Source organism: Trachinotus anak, unplaced genomic scaffold, assembly GCF_046630095.1.
Source record: "Trachinotus anak isolate AG129_WGS33_773 ecotype Australia unplaced genomic scaffold, CSIRO_AGI_Tana_v1 ptg000117l, whole genome shotgun sequence".
NCBI lineage: Eukaryota > Metazoa > Chordata > Actinopteri > Carangiformes > Carangidae > Trachinotus > Trachinotus anak.
Window position 1 is genome coordinate 7,095 of NW_027273968.1, and position 15,553 is coordinate 22,647.

General features: G+C 40.4%; 1 long non-coding RNA gene across 1 annotated transcript; it reads left to right on the top strand.

Annotated features, from left to right (window-relative positions):
* The first annotated feature begins 9,670 nt into the window (after window positions 1-9,670).
* On the top strand, window positions 9,671-14,613 carry LOC139617886 (uncharacterized). The gene is made up of 4 exons (XR_011689470.1): window positions 9,671-9,905; window positions 12,404-12,486; window positions 13,562-13,686; window positions 13,844-14,613. It is a non-coding gene; the product is annotated as an uncharacterized lncRNA (long non-coding RNA).
* Window positions 14,614-15,553: the final 940 nt, after the last annotated feature.

Consider the following 15,553-nt stretch of genomic DNA (forward strand, 5'->3'; position numbering starts at 1 on the left):
AGGACACCCCTGTTTTTCTCTGTCTCCCTGTTTTACTTTCCCTCTCTCCATCTCTCTCTCAGCGTCAGTCTCCCACTCTCCTGTAGAGCTGGAAGGTGAAAATTACAAATCTCTTTTGATTTGAGTCATTTTTTTCAGTTCAAAGTTTCATAGTTACTGACTGTGTAGTTCTTTTGTTTCAAAGCTAAGCGATCAGCACATCAGTAACCGCCTCAGTAAGTAATCGCATCACAGTTGAGAAAGAGAGGAGGGATTGTACAAACCACCAGAACCACCACAGTACCTCCCTTTGTTGTCTTTTAGTAAGCTTTAAAAGACAAGGTAACATGCTGTATGTCATACAGCAGAACTGACAGTGACAACTTTTAATCACCAGTGAGAGTGGTACAAAAAGGTACATAAAGCTACTGATTCAGCCAGTGACATTGATGATTCACTACACTCAGTTCACTTAAAGGATTCAGTGTTAAAGATACATTTGTTCCTGTGCTGAACGCTCCTACTCCTGCTTCCTTTCTCTTTCCTAGAATACGTGTTTGTGTGTCTGTGTTTGTCTGAGTGTCTCTCGGCTTGTCTTGACCTTGACTCAAAGGCGTGTCGTGATGAGCCGTCATAGTGTTTGAAGAGCTTGTACAGTAGTATCTTCCTGTTGTCTGAATTTGACTGAATTATTCAAGGCTTTTTCCACTTGACAGAGCTGAGGTATTTATAGGCGTTGGTCTCTGCCTCCGACACTTACACGGTAACAACGAGCTCTCTGAAGGCTCTTCAACAAACCAACCAATACTGAGGGAGAGGAGGAGAAAGAAAGACAGCAGAGAAGGCGAGATGTGAAATATATGCTGAAGACTGAAACAGAATGGGACGGTTTTCGGTACTACTCACCATGAAAGCCTTATTTCACTCATGGAACAGAGAAAACTGGGAGTCCTCTAACAAGAATGTGGTGCTGAGATATTTTGAATAGCCGACTGCACAAGTGCACAAAATGGATGTTTCGCTTTTAGTTGTCTTTAGGCAAGGATGAGAGGGAGGCCAGACCCAGCTCTTCTCAGTGATTCAAGCTGGGAAATGGACCAGTGGCAGGGTGGAGGGATGACCTCCTACTCAGAGTCTTAGAAAGGGAAAATAGAGTTGAAAAAATGGACTGTTGTCCAGTCATGGTGTCAGATCTGCCGGTGCTGTGTAGCAGGATAGACGGGGTGGTAACAGTCGTGAAGGCAGAGCAACCAAACTCCACATGTCATGACCTGTACTGGGGTAAGTCTCTCTCTCCCCATAGCTCTTTGTACTGTTCTTACATCAGGACAATGACTGGCAGGTCACTTGAAGTCATACTGCATGTAAAATGCTATCTTGTTGGAGAAACTAAAATTACCACCTCTTGTAAATGAGAGAAACTTGCAGTGTGACTCAGCACAAGGGGAAATGTAGCAAGGACAGAAGAGTAGTGTCTGCAAGTGTACAAACTGATAACTTGATTCAGTACAAAAAATACAACACATTAGAAATGGACAGAGTATTTGACTGCTTGTCAAATAAATATTTTACAACAAAGAACTTGTTAAAGGTCTTCTCAGTCATTTTTCCGCGTCTTTGTTCATGGTTTGATTTGCCTCGTCTTTATTTCAGCCCCACCCTGCTCCACAAATCAAAAGCCTTTTTGTTTTATTCTTGAACATTTTTATGTTTGTCATTGAAGGCTCTTACTGATGTGTCCCTTTTCAATATATGTCATGATTATCAAATCAATCCCATTACTCAAACAACATTCTACTGCACTTAATGAAATAAGAGTGGGTAGATCTGCAATATTAACATATAGTGAAAATTCAATACTTGATATCTTTGATGAACTCTTTTCCTTTAGTGCTGGCATCATTAGATCTCATCTCTGATTCTTTTTTTATTTAAAGCCTGTCTTCCTAACAGGCTGTTAGTACTTGCATTGTCATTGTCTTAGTCTGTACTTTGATCAACCCGCCTTGTTACACTGTGAATGCTTATACTAAAAGCATGGTGTTAAGTTAATAATCTCTGCCCTCCCCCCTGTCTCACTCTGTCTTTCTCTTCCCTTCTTAGTTCCTGCGGTGTTAGACAGTTAGTCTTGGTGTGTAAAAGGCTCACTAGAGAAAATGTAAATGAACTGATGATATAGGACTGTCTGAAGCAGAAAGATGACAGCATTGGTCATTTGTTGAAACACATGAAACCACTTACTGTATTTTCACGCTTACCTGGCACGCAGCCCCTTGGGATTGTGTAAATGATGTTGTTTGGACACCAGAGACAGCAGTTCGCTTCATGTCTTGGTTTTAATGGTGACAGTGACCTTTACCTAACCTTAACCATGCCCCTGATTTTTCCATTTAAGTTGTATTCTCAAGAGCTGAGTCCTGATTGATTTGGCTACACCCATGGTTACTGTGGCAACAGCAAACTGGATACCTTGTTGAGGAGTTGGTCATGGGCAGCCTGTTGTCTGCAGCTTTTCATCTAACAGCCCCCTGCAATATTTGAAACTGACTTTCTTTTAAGTGCTGGAAATTTGCTAACCCTGACGACAAATGCACTCTAGCATACACTGTGTACACCGTTTGCAGGTTGGGTTATGCTCGACAAGAACTATTTTGCACAATGTGTTTTCTAACCCATCAGAGGGCAAAAGTATTTATAGCTTTTTTAAATGGCCACACTGAAAGGCAGGGTGAAAAGCCTGCTGTCATAGAGAGGGGTGCAACGTGGTAACCGATTAAATATGGGCATAATTGCTCACATTTTCTGACAGTGTCTCATGGAAAGCATTCATAGGGCTGCACTCTGTTGTACACATGAAAAATTAAATAGCTTTGTTACAAATAGAAAAAGAGAGCTAGAGAGAAGTTCAAACCCAGACTCTTTTCTCATACACAGCTGGCCCATCATGGTGTGAAGTGGGTTTGAATGTCCAATTGTCAGTTTTAGAAAGTTACAGAAATTGATGGACACAGCCCCCCTATTCTGGCACTGGAAAGGTGTGGCGAGGGGGAAGGTTTATCAGTGAGATAAAACCCCTCTGGATTACATGCATGCATCATTTCCTGTGAATTCCTTGTGCATGTATGCATGACTATGCCATTAACAATGAAAACTACTATATAGAAAGGTGATATTGAATCTAAATGCATTGAATAGTTTTAGCAGAAAAACGCAGACCAAAAATTCATGAAAATATTAAGGATTATAATTTTTAGCAAACCTAACTCTCGAGAAGAAAATTATCAATGTAAATGAATTGTGTCTGAAACTAATCAGGACTATTTAGCAGGATATAAACTTTATCAACTCTTTCAGTTATTTTCACTGTCAGTCTGTCATCTAATACCCTTCCCCCTCTAGTTTACTCCATTTCAGTGTCTAATCTGTCCTCCCTGTCTTCCCACTCTATTGTTTTGTTTTTTCCTTCTCATCTTTCTCTTTTTGTTCTGACACTCCCCACTTCCCACTTGATTAAGTTACCCTACATATGCTTTATCATGTCCGTGTATGCAGACAAATGGCTTGATGAAAAGATTTGGTGGTGCATCACACCCATATCAAAGGTATGTGCTCATACAGTTTAAGTTTTGTTACCTTTGATGTTAAATATTATCCTGTAGCTCTAAATCATGTGCATGGTTTATTTGAATTCCTTCTATGTACAGAACAGATCAAGATTAAATTAATACAGAGCCTGCTTATAATTTTTCTTTTGTACTGATTTTCTTTTCCCTCCGTGTCCTCTCTGTCACACTGCCCTATTGTGAGTATGACTAATTTTATCCTGGAGTGAAAAACTAATTCACCTTTCTTTTTTAAAGTCTTATTCAAGAACAGTTTGGTAGAGGAATAGAAAATCAAAAATAGACAAAGGAAGATGGAGAGAAAAAAGAAAATGAAGACAGTGCTCTGTCCTCTGTGCTATGTGGAAGTGCGTTAGCCCACCCGCACGGTCCAACGACTCCCTGTTGGATCTGCGGAACGACAGGCACATTGTATAACAGCACAAAAGCGAAAGAAAGAAAGAATGATTCTGTCTTTATTTTATTTTTTCCACAAGCATTTCCTCACAGGCTGTGAAGCTCTCAGGAAGTTGTTACACCAGAGTCCAGCATTGTTCTGATTAATTTAAATAGTCTTTTAGTATTCAAGGAGTAGGGAGCCCCTCAGAGTTTACTATACACCCTGTTTGGTCTTCTATCCACCTGGTTTAGGAGGTTTACAGGCACAACATGAATGAGGAGGCAGAGAGAGAGAAGGAGAAAAGGAAAGGAGGGATGAGAAGGATGTGGAAGGAAAGAATTAAAAAGTCAATGAGGCTCATTTGATAAGTGTGTGTGTTTGTGTGAGTGTGTGTGTATGTCTGTTCTCAGCTCTTATCAGTGGTAGAACAGCACAGGTTAATTCTCATTCATCAGGGTTCAGAAATGGTGTGTGTGTGTCTGTGTTGGTTGGTGTTTACATGCATCTGTATGTATGTGATGTGCCTTTGTGTCCTTCAGACAAGGACAGTGAAGGTGTTACAGTCTGTCCAGAATGGAGAAGCACTGTGGGCTGAAACACAGATGTTTATAGCAGAACTCTCAGAGAGTTTGCATGTGTAACACAGTGGCAGAAAGAGCTGTAATGTTACAACATGACATACAGCTTGATTATGCTTTCATCACGACTATAAACCCACTGAGTCTGTTCACAGAGTGAACAGACAAACAGCTTATTCTCATATTGTTATGGATGAGTTATTGCTCATTACACAAAACCTAATCTATACCACATTAAGTTTGTAGATCAGACAGATGAACAGCATTTATCTCTGGAAGTTAGTGAAAAATCATGCTGTGCGTAAATTCCTGGGTATACAATACAAAGATACAACAACCTTTTTTAAAAATGGAATTTTAGTATTTTTTTATCTTAAAAAGAAAGTTAGATTTATAGTCATGTGGTCCTGAGAGGAAAAATACAACCTTTCACTGGGGAATCAATGCTTTTTAGTGGCACTGTAACTAACTGTTACCATTGTTAGTAAAATAGAAAAAGTGGCCTTATGGGCCTTTATATTCAGTATGGAAAATGCTTTATTAAGTCTTCCTAAAATGAAAAATCTGTTGTCCTAAGAAGTTATTGCTAAGCTGCTTTGTCGCTTCACCTCTCAGAAATGACCTGTCAATCAAATTGCTGTGGCCAAAAGTGTGATATCATTGTCCCATTGTTGTGAGGTTTCTGTTCTTAGTGCTGCAGCTGTAAGGTATGCATTAAGGCATATAAAGCAGTTTTGACTGAAGCTCTTTATCCGTGCTTGCATTGCTTTAAGATTCTGACATAATCAGTGTGTTCAAAATATACATTCAACATGATTGGTGCAATTCTGACAGGTAATTTTCACCAAACATATCAGGCAGCAGAACCCCTCTCAGCATTTGGTTTTGTACCATAGGAGACTCTCTTTGCACAGTGCCTCCAGTTACACATTCACTTCACCTCACCGTTCAATTGAAGAACACAAATGTTGCCCATCCATTAAGGCTTGTAATTCATGTATTTATAGTTATTTTGGATGTAAGAAGTTTAATTCAGTGGCCCTAACTATTGAACACATCTCAGCAAAGTCTGTGTGTTTATACATAACCTGTATGAAGTTATTAAAAGGAACTGTGGTGCATTTGCTCATTGCAGTGTGGTTTCTGTTCATTGCAATCTGAAAAACAGATTCTGATTCTGATACCGATTCATGTACTACATGTTGTGTTTCTAATTAATCTATTAACACCATCTGTATTTCTATTGCTATGTGCAGCACCTTCTGTCTAATGAAAATGCCCTTATCTCCGGATCTGTCTTAATAAACCACATTCAGAGGCCATCTCATATGTGCACTCACGGGCAGTTATTAAATATATGTTCTATATTTTACAGTGTTTTCACTTCAGTTTTTTTTTTTTTTTTTTTACTATTCATTCATTTTACTTCTGTGTGACTCAAACAACTGTCTTTCAGAATTCTTTTAGTATTTAGTGTTTTGAAGGGCAACAGGAACTTAATGTTTCATTAGTAATATCTCCAAACATTGACAGTATGTCTAAAGCCAACCAGATGCCATTTTTGACATGGTTCCCCAAGTTATAGTAATCCTTTGATATGCTTAATTTTAACATGTATAATAAATTGTTTGCTGAGTGAGTTCATGATTGTCTTTGTTCTCTGGGTTCTCATTATGTGTATCTGCTCCTCTGACAGCCCAGATGTTGTAGCTGTGGTGCATATTGGAAAATGTGTGCCTTTGTTTTATTCCCATCTGGCGCTAAACCCCTGTATTGGAAAGCAAGCCAAAAAAAAAAAAAAAAAGAAATAAAAAAAGAACTGAAAGCAGAACAATAAATCCTCCTATCCTAATTAAGGATTTAGACAAACTTAGTGTCATGTCTCTCTTTCCCTGCCTGTGTGTGTGTGTGTGTGTGTGTGTGTGTGTGTGTGTGTGTGTGTGTGTGTGTGTTTGGGGGTGTGGTTGAGGTTATCTGTGCTATCGGGGCCCTGCCTTTAGATGCTCCTGGGCTGTACAAATAGATGACAGTTGTGATGAATGAGCTGCATTCATCACTACTGCACACACATACACACACACACACACACACACAAATATACACAAATGCACATACCACTGAGTCACACAAAACACATTCATACTCACCAACTCCCAAAATGATCTGCCATTTGGCTGATTCTCTTTTTCTTTTGTTGTTTTTTTTTAAATAAGGATTTTTTTGATGATGTGGGAGGATAACAGAGCGCGCGCGTGTGTGTGTGTGAAAGCTGAATGAGGGCTGTAAAAGACTGTAAAAGTGCAGGAGAAGACAGGTGCTGACTCATCTGTAACTTTCTCCCCAAATATCACCTCTTCTTTCATTACTACTTCCCTCTGCTAACAAAATGCCACATTCCTCCTCCCATGACTGGACATAGAGTACCCTTCTGACCCAGACAAAATACCAACCAGCTCTCTTCTCACTTCCCTTTCCCCCCTTACCTCCTCTGTTAACCAATAACTCATTCTTAATTACACATCTCATTCTTTGATACTTGAACACAGTTTTCATTCTTTCATGTTTTTGTGAGGAGTGTAATTCATTTCCCTCACCCCGCCCTTTCTATGTCTATTTTAGTTTGTGATTTTGCACTTTTCTTGTCTGTGTACAGTCATTTTAGTCATCCAGGTTGTAAAATGTCAGAGCAAATCACAAAACAATTCTCTGGACTTCCTTTTGGCCAAAGAAATCTTATCTTATTGAGGGAAAGGGACAGCAACACCACTTATCTGTGGCTTGCCATAACATCATTACCTCAGCAGTTTCCCAAAACACCTATGAACTCAGTTCTGGTTGCCAAAAGGAAGATACCCTGTGTGCAGGTGTTCCCAACTACATCCTCATCCACTTCAAAAACGTCCTCTAAGGATTTCTCACCTGAACTAAAAAAAGAACAGACCAGATATCAAAACTAAACATTTTTATACAGGCCAGCACTCTGCGTACTTTTGTCCAGACTCAGAACATGCATGAAATTTTGTTGCATTCAGGTGGAGACAGTGAGAAATTTCAGAATAGAAAACACAGGACACCTGTCCCTTCCTAAATACAGAATGACTTTTCAAGCAGATTTTTTGACTGCATTGTTGAACATGTGATTCTAGAAAGATTAAAAAAAAATACACCTAACACCAAAGTAGTTCCAGACATGGCAGACATCACTTTAATTTCTTTGTTAACGGGGTGATTTTTCTATTCAACTAAGCTGCAAGTCAAATACATATCATCACAGCCAGTGACCAGGAGGTGACTCACCAACCAGCTGACTGATATTCTTGCTCTGAGAAGACAAATGCCTTGTAATCAAATACACAGAGCATGGCCTGAGTATCAGGTCTAGTAATGAAGGGCACTTTCATTAAAGCAGCCTCCTTCCTGTGAGTGGGGTATGTGTAATGAGAGGAAAGGAAAGCTACGCATTTGCAGTCATGCTGAAACAAATGAAGGTGTAAGAATCTAAGAGATTATGATTCACACAGCAGTGCTCCTGGAGAATGAAGAAAACAACGCAGGCAAACAAGATTTTATTAGAAAGGCAGATGGTTAAAATTAGGAGCCAGGTGAGAGAGGAAGAGCAGAGGTCAAAGTTAAGCATGACATTGAGAATTTGTGAGTGGACTGCAAAATCCATTATTCTTTTCTTCTGTTGTGTCACCAAGTGACAGTGGATGCAGTTATCAGAGCTTCAAGTTGTTTGCAGCTGACAGTCTGTCACTCACACACACAGTCAGATGGACAGGCTCAAGTGGATCTGAGGATACCAGCCACCTCATTTCTGCTCAGTTACTTTGATGTCCTTCACTTTTCACTCTTTCTTTACATGTACAGGATATCTCAAACAGCTTGATGCATTGGCTTTACTAGATAGCAGACAGTAAAAAGTGACAGGAAACAGAGAAACTGGGAAACATATAACCAATGTGTGTGTGTGCGTATAAATATATACATAAACGCACACATATTATTAGCATCACCCAATGGTTAGCCTCTACTCAGCTTATTTTTTTTAGCTCTTTATTAGGGTTATTAGGGTTATAGGGAAATGACAACAGAGGGCTAAATACTGTTGTTGTGGTCATGTGTACCTTCTGTGTACCACATATGTCTTGATATGTTGCACTAAGACGTTTTTTTTGTTGTTTTTGTTTTTAGTTTTGTAAATTAGAGTTTATGTGCGTCTTGAAAAGGTCTTGGGGTGTGCAGTCAGCAGATTGCTGTTAAGTGGAGGTTCAACGTGCATTATTGGGATGGGGAGAGGGCATCAATCTCTATCAGCACTCCCATAGGATAAATCCACCCACATGCTGACAGGAGCTGCAAACACTCTATATTAAATGAGCTCAACATGGTTCACATTCTAGTGCATTTCCTGCTTGAAAGAAACACTTTCAATGCAAATATTTTAATGTTTCAAAATCCAAAACTTACTATGGAATAATTATAGGCTACTCGGGCAGGTTATGATAAATGAAGCATGTTAATGATAATTACTTCTCTGTGGTGATCTAATTATTCTCTGTGTTAACTACATTAGATTTCTGCTGACATTTTTTTACTAACATTTAACTAGCAGTTTTGGATTTTTGCGAATTTGTAAAAGTCATAAGCAAAACTGAAACTAATTCAAACAAACTGTGTCATTCCAAAATCATATTTAAGCAATACATTCCTGGGAAGTTTCTAGATTCAGCTCATTTTCTCAATTCTTTAAAGGCTATAATCATATCATGCGATCTAAAGCTGCACACTACACATTAGAAGTCTTAATCATTTGTCACTTGTGCAGAAAAAATAACAGCACACATATGGTTGACCTTGCTTTCAAGACACTGCACTGCTCTAGCAATTTAAGCCTTGGATGATGTGTGGATGATTGCAATTGTGCCTCAGATATGAAATCATAAGAATGATTTTGTCAAAATCTGGTGGTATTACTATTCACCATTCTTTTAGTATTCTAGGTAAATCAAAACCAGTATTCTTTTTTTTTACTTTTTTCATATTATCTTCTCTTGAAATTTGAATTTCTCAACATAATACCAAAATCAGGTATATTTACACATGCAAAAAAAATTACCAGAGGAGTTACTGTGTTTTAAAATCTATTCTTTGAAGATGTTTTCAGTCTTTGATGTCAGTTTACACTATTATGGATAAATATTAATGCAGTACTATTGGAGGTACTGGATTGTTTGAGTGGATTAAAGGGCATTTCATTTGTTTTTCAGAGACTCGGGAGGACCGCACTAAGAGACTGTTCAGACATTACACTGTGGGATCCTACGACAACTTCACCTCATACAGGTACAGCCTCTTTCTCTGTGTTATCATGCTACTGCAGTGTGCAGGCCATGTGTTTTAGTACATACTAAACTGTACAAACAATACTAGTCACATCACATACTGCTTCCTTACCTGAAGAGGGCTAATGAACAGTTAGAGTGCTTTGGAGCTGCTGCCATCTGAAGGCATCATGCAGCCAGTGCACCCAGTTCTAACTGTAAATTGCACATGAAACTGTGTTGCATAACTCTGCTTAACAGTACGTTTTTATCTGTATGTGTCAGTATCTGTGCACACACAGGCATAATACACCGTATGCTCTACACACATGTGTTTGAGAACATGCACGGTTTTGTGCTTTATATGTTTATTAGTTACTGCCAGGATATTCTCATTCAATTCCACCCTTGTCTCAAGCTGACATTTATTGTGCAGAGAGTGTGAGTGCTGTGTGTAAGCTGAGGGTGGAATGGCAAGCTATGTGAGGTTTTGTTATGATGCAAATTCTCACTTTAATATCATAGTATGTCAGACAAAGAGACACAGAGCTAGTCTGAGTGAGCACTGTTTCCATCCACTTTCTCAGCCTTTTATGAAATGTCAGGTTCTTGCTTTCTAGGTTTTAGTTGGATTAAATGTCACTTCTTCTATCAGAGCTGAAGGGATTTTGAATTAGCATTAGTACAGGCACAAGTCTGTGATAGTCACAGACATTACATGGTATGTATATATTTTTGTTTTGAAGTGGCTGCAAGTTCTTGTAACCAAATGTAGTTTAGGGTAGAAATATAAAATAAGGTAAATTTCTTGCTTTCCAGAGGTGCCACAGTAAAAACACTGAATGAAATCATAGAAGGTTGTAGCTATGAGGGTTTAAGGGCCAGATGCAACATATGAATGTCTTAGTAAAATACCAGTTGCATATTCCAGCATAAGGCCCATATAGGACAGAAACTTAGTGAGTTAAGCCGTACAGTTTCTTTGATGGACATCTGAACTGCAGTCTGAGGAATATTAGACTCAAAAATGTCAAAGGGCAGTTTTATTTTGAGTAAACATTCACAATTTTGAAATGGGAATTACATGATAGGTTTTAGTTATATAGGTGGATAGAGATTGTGAACAAGGACATTGAGCATTTTGCATTAACATTGCATTTTGGGACATAAAGCAGAGATGAAATCAAAGTGGATAAAAGGATTTGGATAGAAACAAAGTATCATAGTGATGTTGAACCAACACAGTTTTCTGTGCATAATAACTGGTGCAAAAGTGGATAGATAGCTTTTCACGAAACCGAACCTTTGACCTCCCTTCTGCAGAAAGGTTTGTTACGGGTCTCCTGGCTCCAGCAGCAGGAGCTTTGTGTTCCCTTGGTAAGTCTGAGAGAGTGGAGTGTAACTAAGCTAATGGAGACTGCAGCCGCCCACTGAGTTGCAACCTGAACACTAGCTCTCTACATCTGCCTTAGCTGTGACGAAGGATAGCAGATAATGCTGAAAATCACAAATAGTACAAAACTCGTAGCTTTTGTGTTGGTGTTCAGGATGTAAACTAGCTGCAGTCTCTTCAGTCAACGTGTGTTGTGAAGAGATTTGAAAAAACGCTGGAATTTTCTGTGTACACCAAGTTTAAGTTAAGGACTATTGGGTTATTGTGACATGAGGTATGATATATTCAGGTCATCTTATAAAATTTTATTCTTACTTTACTACTCTGCAATAGCCTTTTTTCACATGCCTTATAGTTTACACCCTCCCTCCATATACCTCTTTGTGCATCATAAATATAGATTAAAATATTACAACTCATACTTCCCTTTCATCCAAATGTTCCCAGTCAGTCAGTTTAGTGAAGGACAGGTGGTCTGAATCTTTTTTGCACACACAACTAGCCATCATGCTAAAGACTGCTTTACTAACTCTGCTCTGGTGTTGGCACAAAGGCTTCGGAATACAGATGCATAGCTTGAGAAAACGCATACAAATGTACCTAAGTTCACACCATCTAACAGTCTTCACCTCTCAACAAAGGCAATGATGAACTGCTCATTTACAGTACTTTTGCCTCCTATTCCCTCTGTCATTAGTGGGGGGATAATATTGCAACTGAGCCATCTCTGTCAGTTTCTTTAGCAGAAGTCCTCAACACCCTCTCCAGCTGCTGTCTCATCTGAAGGATCAACCAGGAGATTGATTCACTCTTAGGCCTTATCCTGAAAATACTTCAATCACGAGGACTCTCTATTTTGCCTGCTCACTCTCTCTCACACTCTTACTCTCTTTACCAATTTGTGTGTGTGTGTGTGTGTGTGTGTGTGTGTGTGTGTGTGTGTGCGCGTGTGCGTGTGTGTGTGTGTGTGTGTGTGTGTACACACACCTCAATCTCCTCCCACTTCTCAACCCCCACCGACCGACCCTATTTACTCTCCTGCCCTTCCTCTCGCCCCTCTCGCCTTGTGCATGTGTGAGGATGGTGTTGGATTCATACCTGCTCTCTTTCTGTTCTCTCCTTCACAGTGACTATATCATAGAGGAGAAGAATGCTGTTTTACAGAAGAAAGAAAATGAAGGATTTGGCTTTGTCCTGCGGGGAGCCAAAGGTGAGATAAACACACACACACACACACACCTTTGCCAAAATATTCCCATTCACTCCCTACCTGTTTTCAACATATATGAGAGTTTTGATGTAAGAAGTAGTTAGTGAATCTGAGTCACTGAGTATGGCTCAGTCTCAATTGTCACTGTGTGAGTCAACAACATGACCAGCTTTGGTCAACATTCAGCTTGTATACTCAGATGCACTTAGGCTTGTGTGTATATGTGTGTGTGAGCGAGTGAGTGCATGATGCCCCTTTGGTGGCGTCATTGTTGGCTGAGCTGTCAGCTAGCTGTCCCATCTGTTCCCCACACATGGCGTTGAGGTTTAGTAGAGACACATTCGTCTTTCCCCTCCTCTTTTATTTCATCATTCCTCTGTCAGTCCTTGTTTTTCTTCCTCTGTGCTGTTATTCCCCTCCTTCATATCCTTCCTGTCCATTATCCTATCAAAGATTTGACACAATCACTTTCATACCTTCTGCATTTGAACAGAAATCGCCTTCTACACATCTCCATCACAAGAAATTCATTTTACTCATGCACGTGCCAGCTCCTTGCTCAGGCTGGTTACCATGGCAACCTCTCTTAGGCACCTTGCCGGGAGTCTGTTACTGCTCCATCACTCACTACCATAGATCTTGGCTCACCCTGCTCTCTTTTACTCACTCTGACTTTTACTCCCCAGGAACCTTAACACACACACACACACACACACACACACACACACAAACACGCACTCACACACTCACTGCAGTTCTCTTAGTGGTCCTCTGAGAACTCTCATGGTCCTCTGAGAGCTCTTAGTTGGATTCGCTCCAAGATTAAATGGAGTTTGTAGTAGCACATTCACTTAACAAAGTGTGCTTGTGCACTGTATGTCCCATTTTGTTGAGACATGCATGAAGTTGTGGAAATGTGAGCATGTGTTTGTAGCACCTACATGCATAAGTGATATTGTTAAGGTGCAGCAGGTGACATCAATGCATCCACTCAGGGAAACAAAAACTAGTCAAAAGAAGCTATAGATTTTACTTAACTGTTCTGAGCAGGTTTTCTTTGTGTGTTTCCCCTCAGCTGAGACACCCATTGAAGAGTTCACCCCCACCCCAGCCTTCCCTGCCCTGCAGTACCTGGAGTCTGTGGATGTGGAGGGAGTGGCCTGGAGGGCTGGTCTAAGGACAGGAGACTTCCTCATTGAGGTAAGTTAGGACCGCTCTTCATCTTCTATTAATGGCGTTGAAAATAAAGAGACCCTGACTTACTAGAATTTGGTACAATAGTGCTTTAATGTCAGCATCCCTGTTAACAATAAGGTTAAATGTGTCAGCATGTCTCACTCTGTGTGTTTTCTCTTAGGTGAATGGGGTGAATGTAGTGAAGGTGGGCCATAAGCAGGTGGTGTCCTTGATCCGGCAAGGGGGCAGCAGGCTGCTGATGAAGGTGGTGTCTGTCACACGCAAACCTGAGTCTGAGGAAGTCGTTCGCAAGAAAGGTATCGACCAAAGGAATGGAATTACATGCAAAACAGTACATGCTAAATTCAGATTTCCACATATTAACTATTACATTTTAAATGTAATGCATGTAATATTTATATTTTTTCATCAAATGTCTCTAGAACAGGTGCCAGTGCAATTGAGACATATAAGTTGGTTTCATGTACAGAGGATTTAGGAAAATATGTGTTTGTGTTGTCAAGGTGATTTCTACCACATTTCCCTGCTGTAAATTCATGTGGTTTCCATGTCAACCACCGCTCACCATTACTCAGCTCCCACACAGTCCTGTCACTATGACCTCAGGACTGTGTACACTGCAAGTGTGTGTGTGTGTGTGTGTGTGTGTGTGCGCACGCGCGTGTGTGTGTGTGTGTGTGCGTGTGCGTGTGCGTGCGTGCGCACATGTGCGTAGTAGAGGGATGTGTGCACCTCCTTTGTGATTATTGAGACTTACATTCACTCATTTGACAGACGCTTTTATCCAAAGCAACTTACGAGTGAGGAACATCACTAATGCTTCATTGCAGTAGGAGGCAAGCCAAGATCTTGATACTAAGCACTACATCTTTCGTAAGTGCAAGAAATGCACTGAAAGTGCATAATAAATGCTAGTTAGGTATGTTAGAGTAGAGGTGTTAGGAGAGGAGGTGCTGTCAGAGGAGATTCTTGAAGATAAAGAGGGATGACCCTGCTCCAGGATGACTAAGATCTCAGTCTTGTAGAAGTTTAGTTGAAGGTGGCATTTCTTCATCCATTTGGAAATGTCAGAGAGACAGGCTTAGAGCCAGGCTTAGATGTGGGGTCGTCTGGCGTGAACAACAGATATAGTTGAGTGTCATCTGCATAGCGGTGATATGAGAAGATGTAGAGAATTGGACCCAAGGAAGTGGTGTATATTGCAAACAGAAGGGGTCCCAGTGCCGAAGCATGGGTCACCCCTGTGGTAAGAGGATGGGATAAGCACCACTGAGATAGGATTCAAACCAAGAGAGCACTTTGCCAAAGATGCCCATGTGAGAGAATACAGACAGCAGGATGCAGTGGTTCAGCGTATCAAAGGATGCTGATAGGTCCAGCAAGATAAGAACCGAGAACTGGGCTGCAGCTCAAGCTGCCCATAGGGCTTCTGTCACAGACAACAGAGCCAATTTGATGGAGGGGCCCCTCTTAAAGCCTGGCTGATTTGGATTAAAGAGGTCATTCTGTGAGAGGAATTCTGATACCTGCTTGAAAACTGCCCTTTTGATATACTTCGATAAGAATGGAAATAGTGAGACCAGTTAATAGTTCTCCACTTGAGCAGGTCAAGTGAGGGGTTTTTGAGCAGCTCGAGCCTGTTTGAATGCGGTTGGAAATGTTACCGAAGCCAGTTAAGCATTTATCTCATGTGTTATTGCTGGCACAGTCATGGGAGATATGGCTAGGAGGAGATTTGTGGGAAGGGGGTCCAGTGCACATGTAGTAGGACCACTATTGGTCGGAGGTTTTGACACATCATTCTCAGTGAGAAAGGTGAATAAGAAAGAAGATGCGTCCTTGACCTGGGGATGTGGTAGGACTACTACAT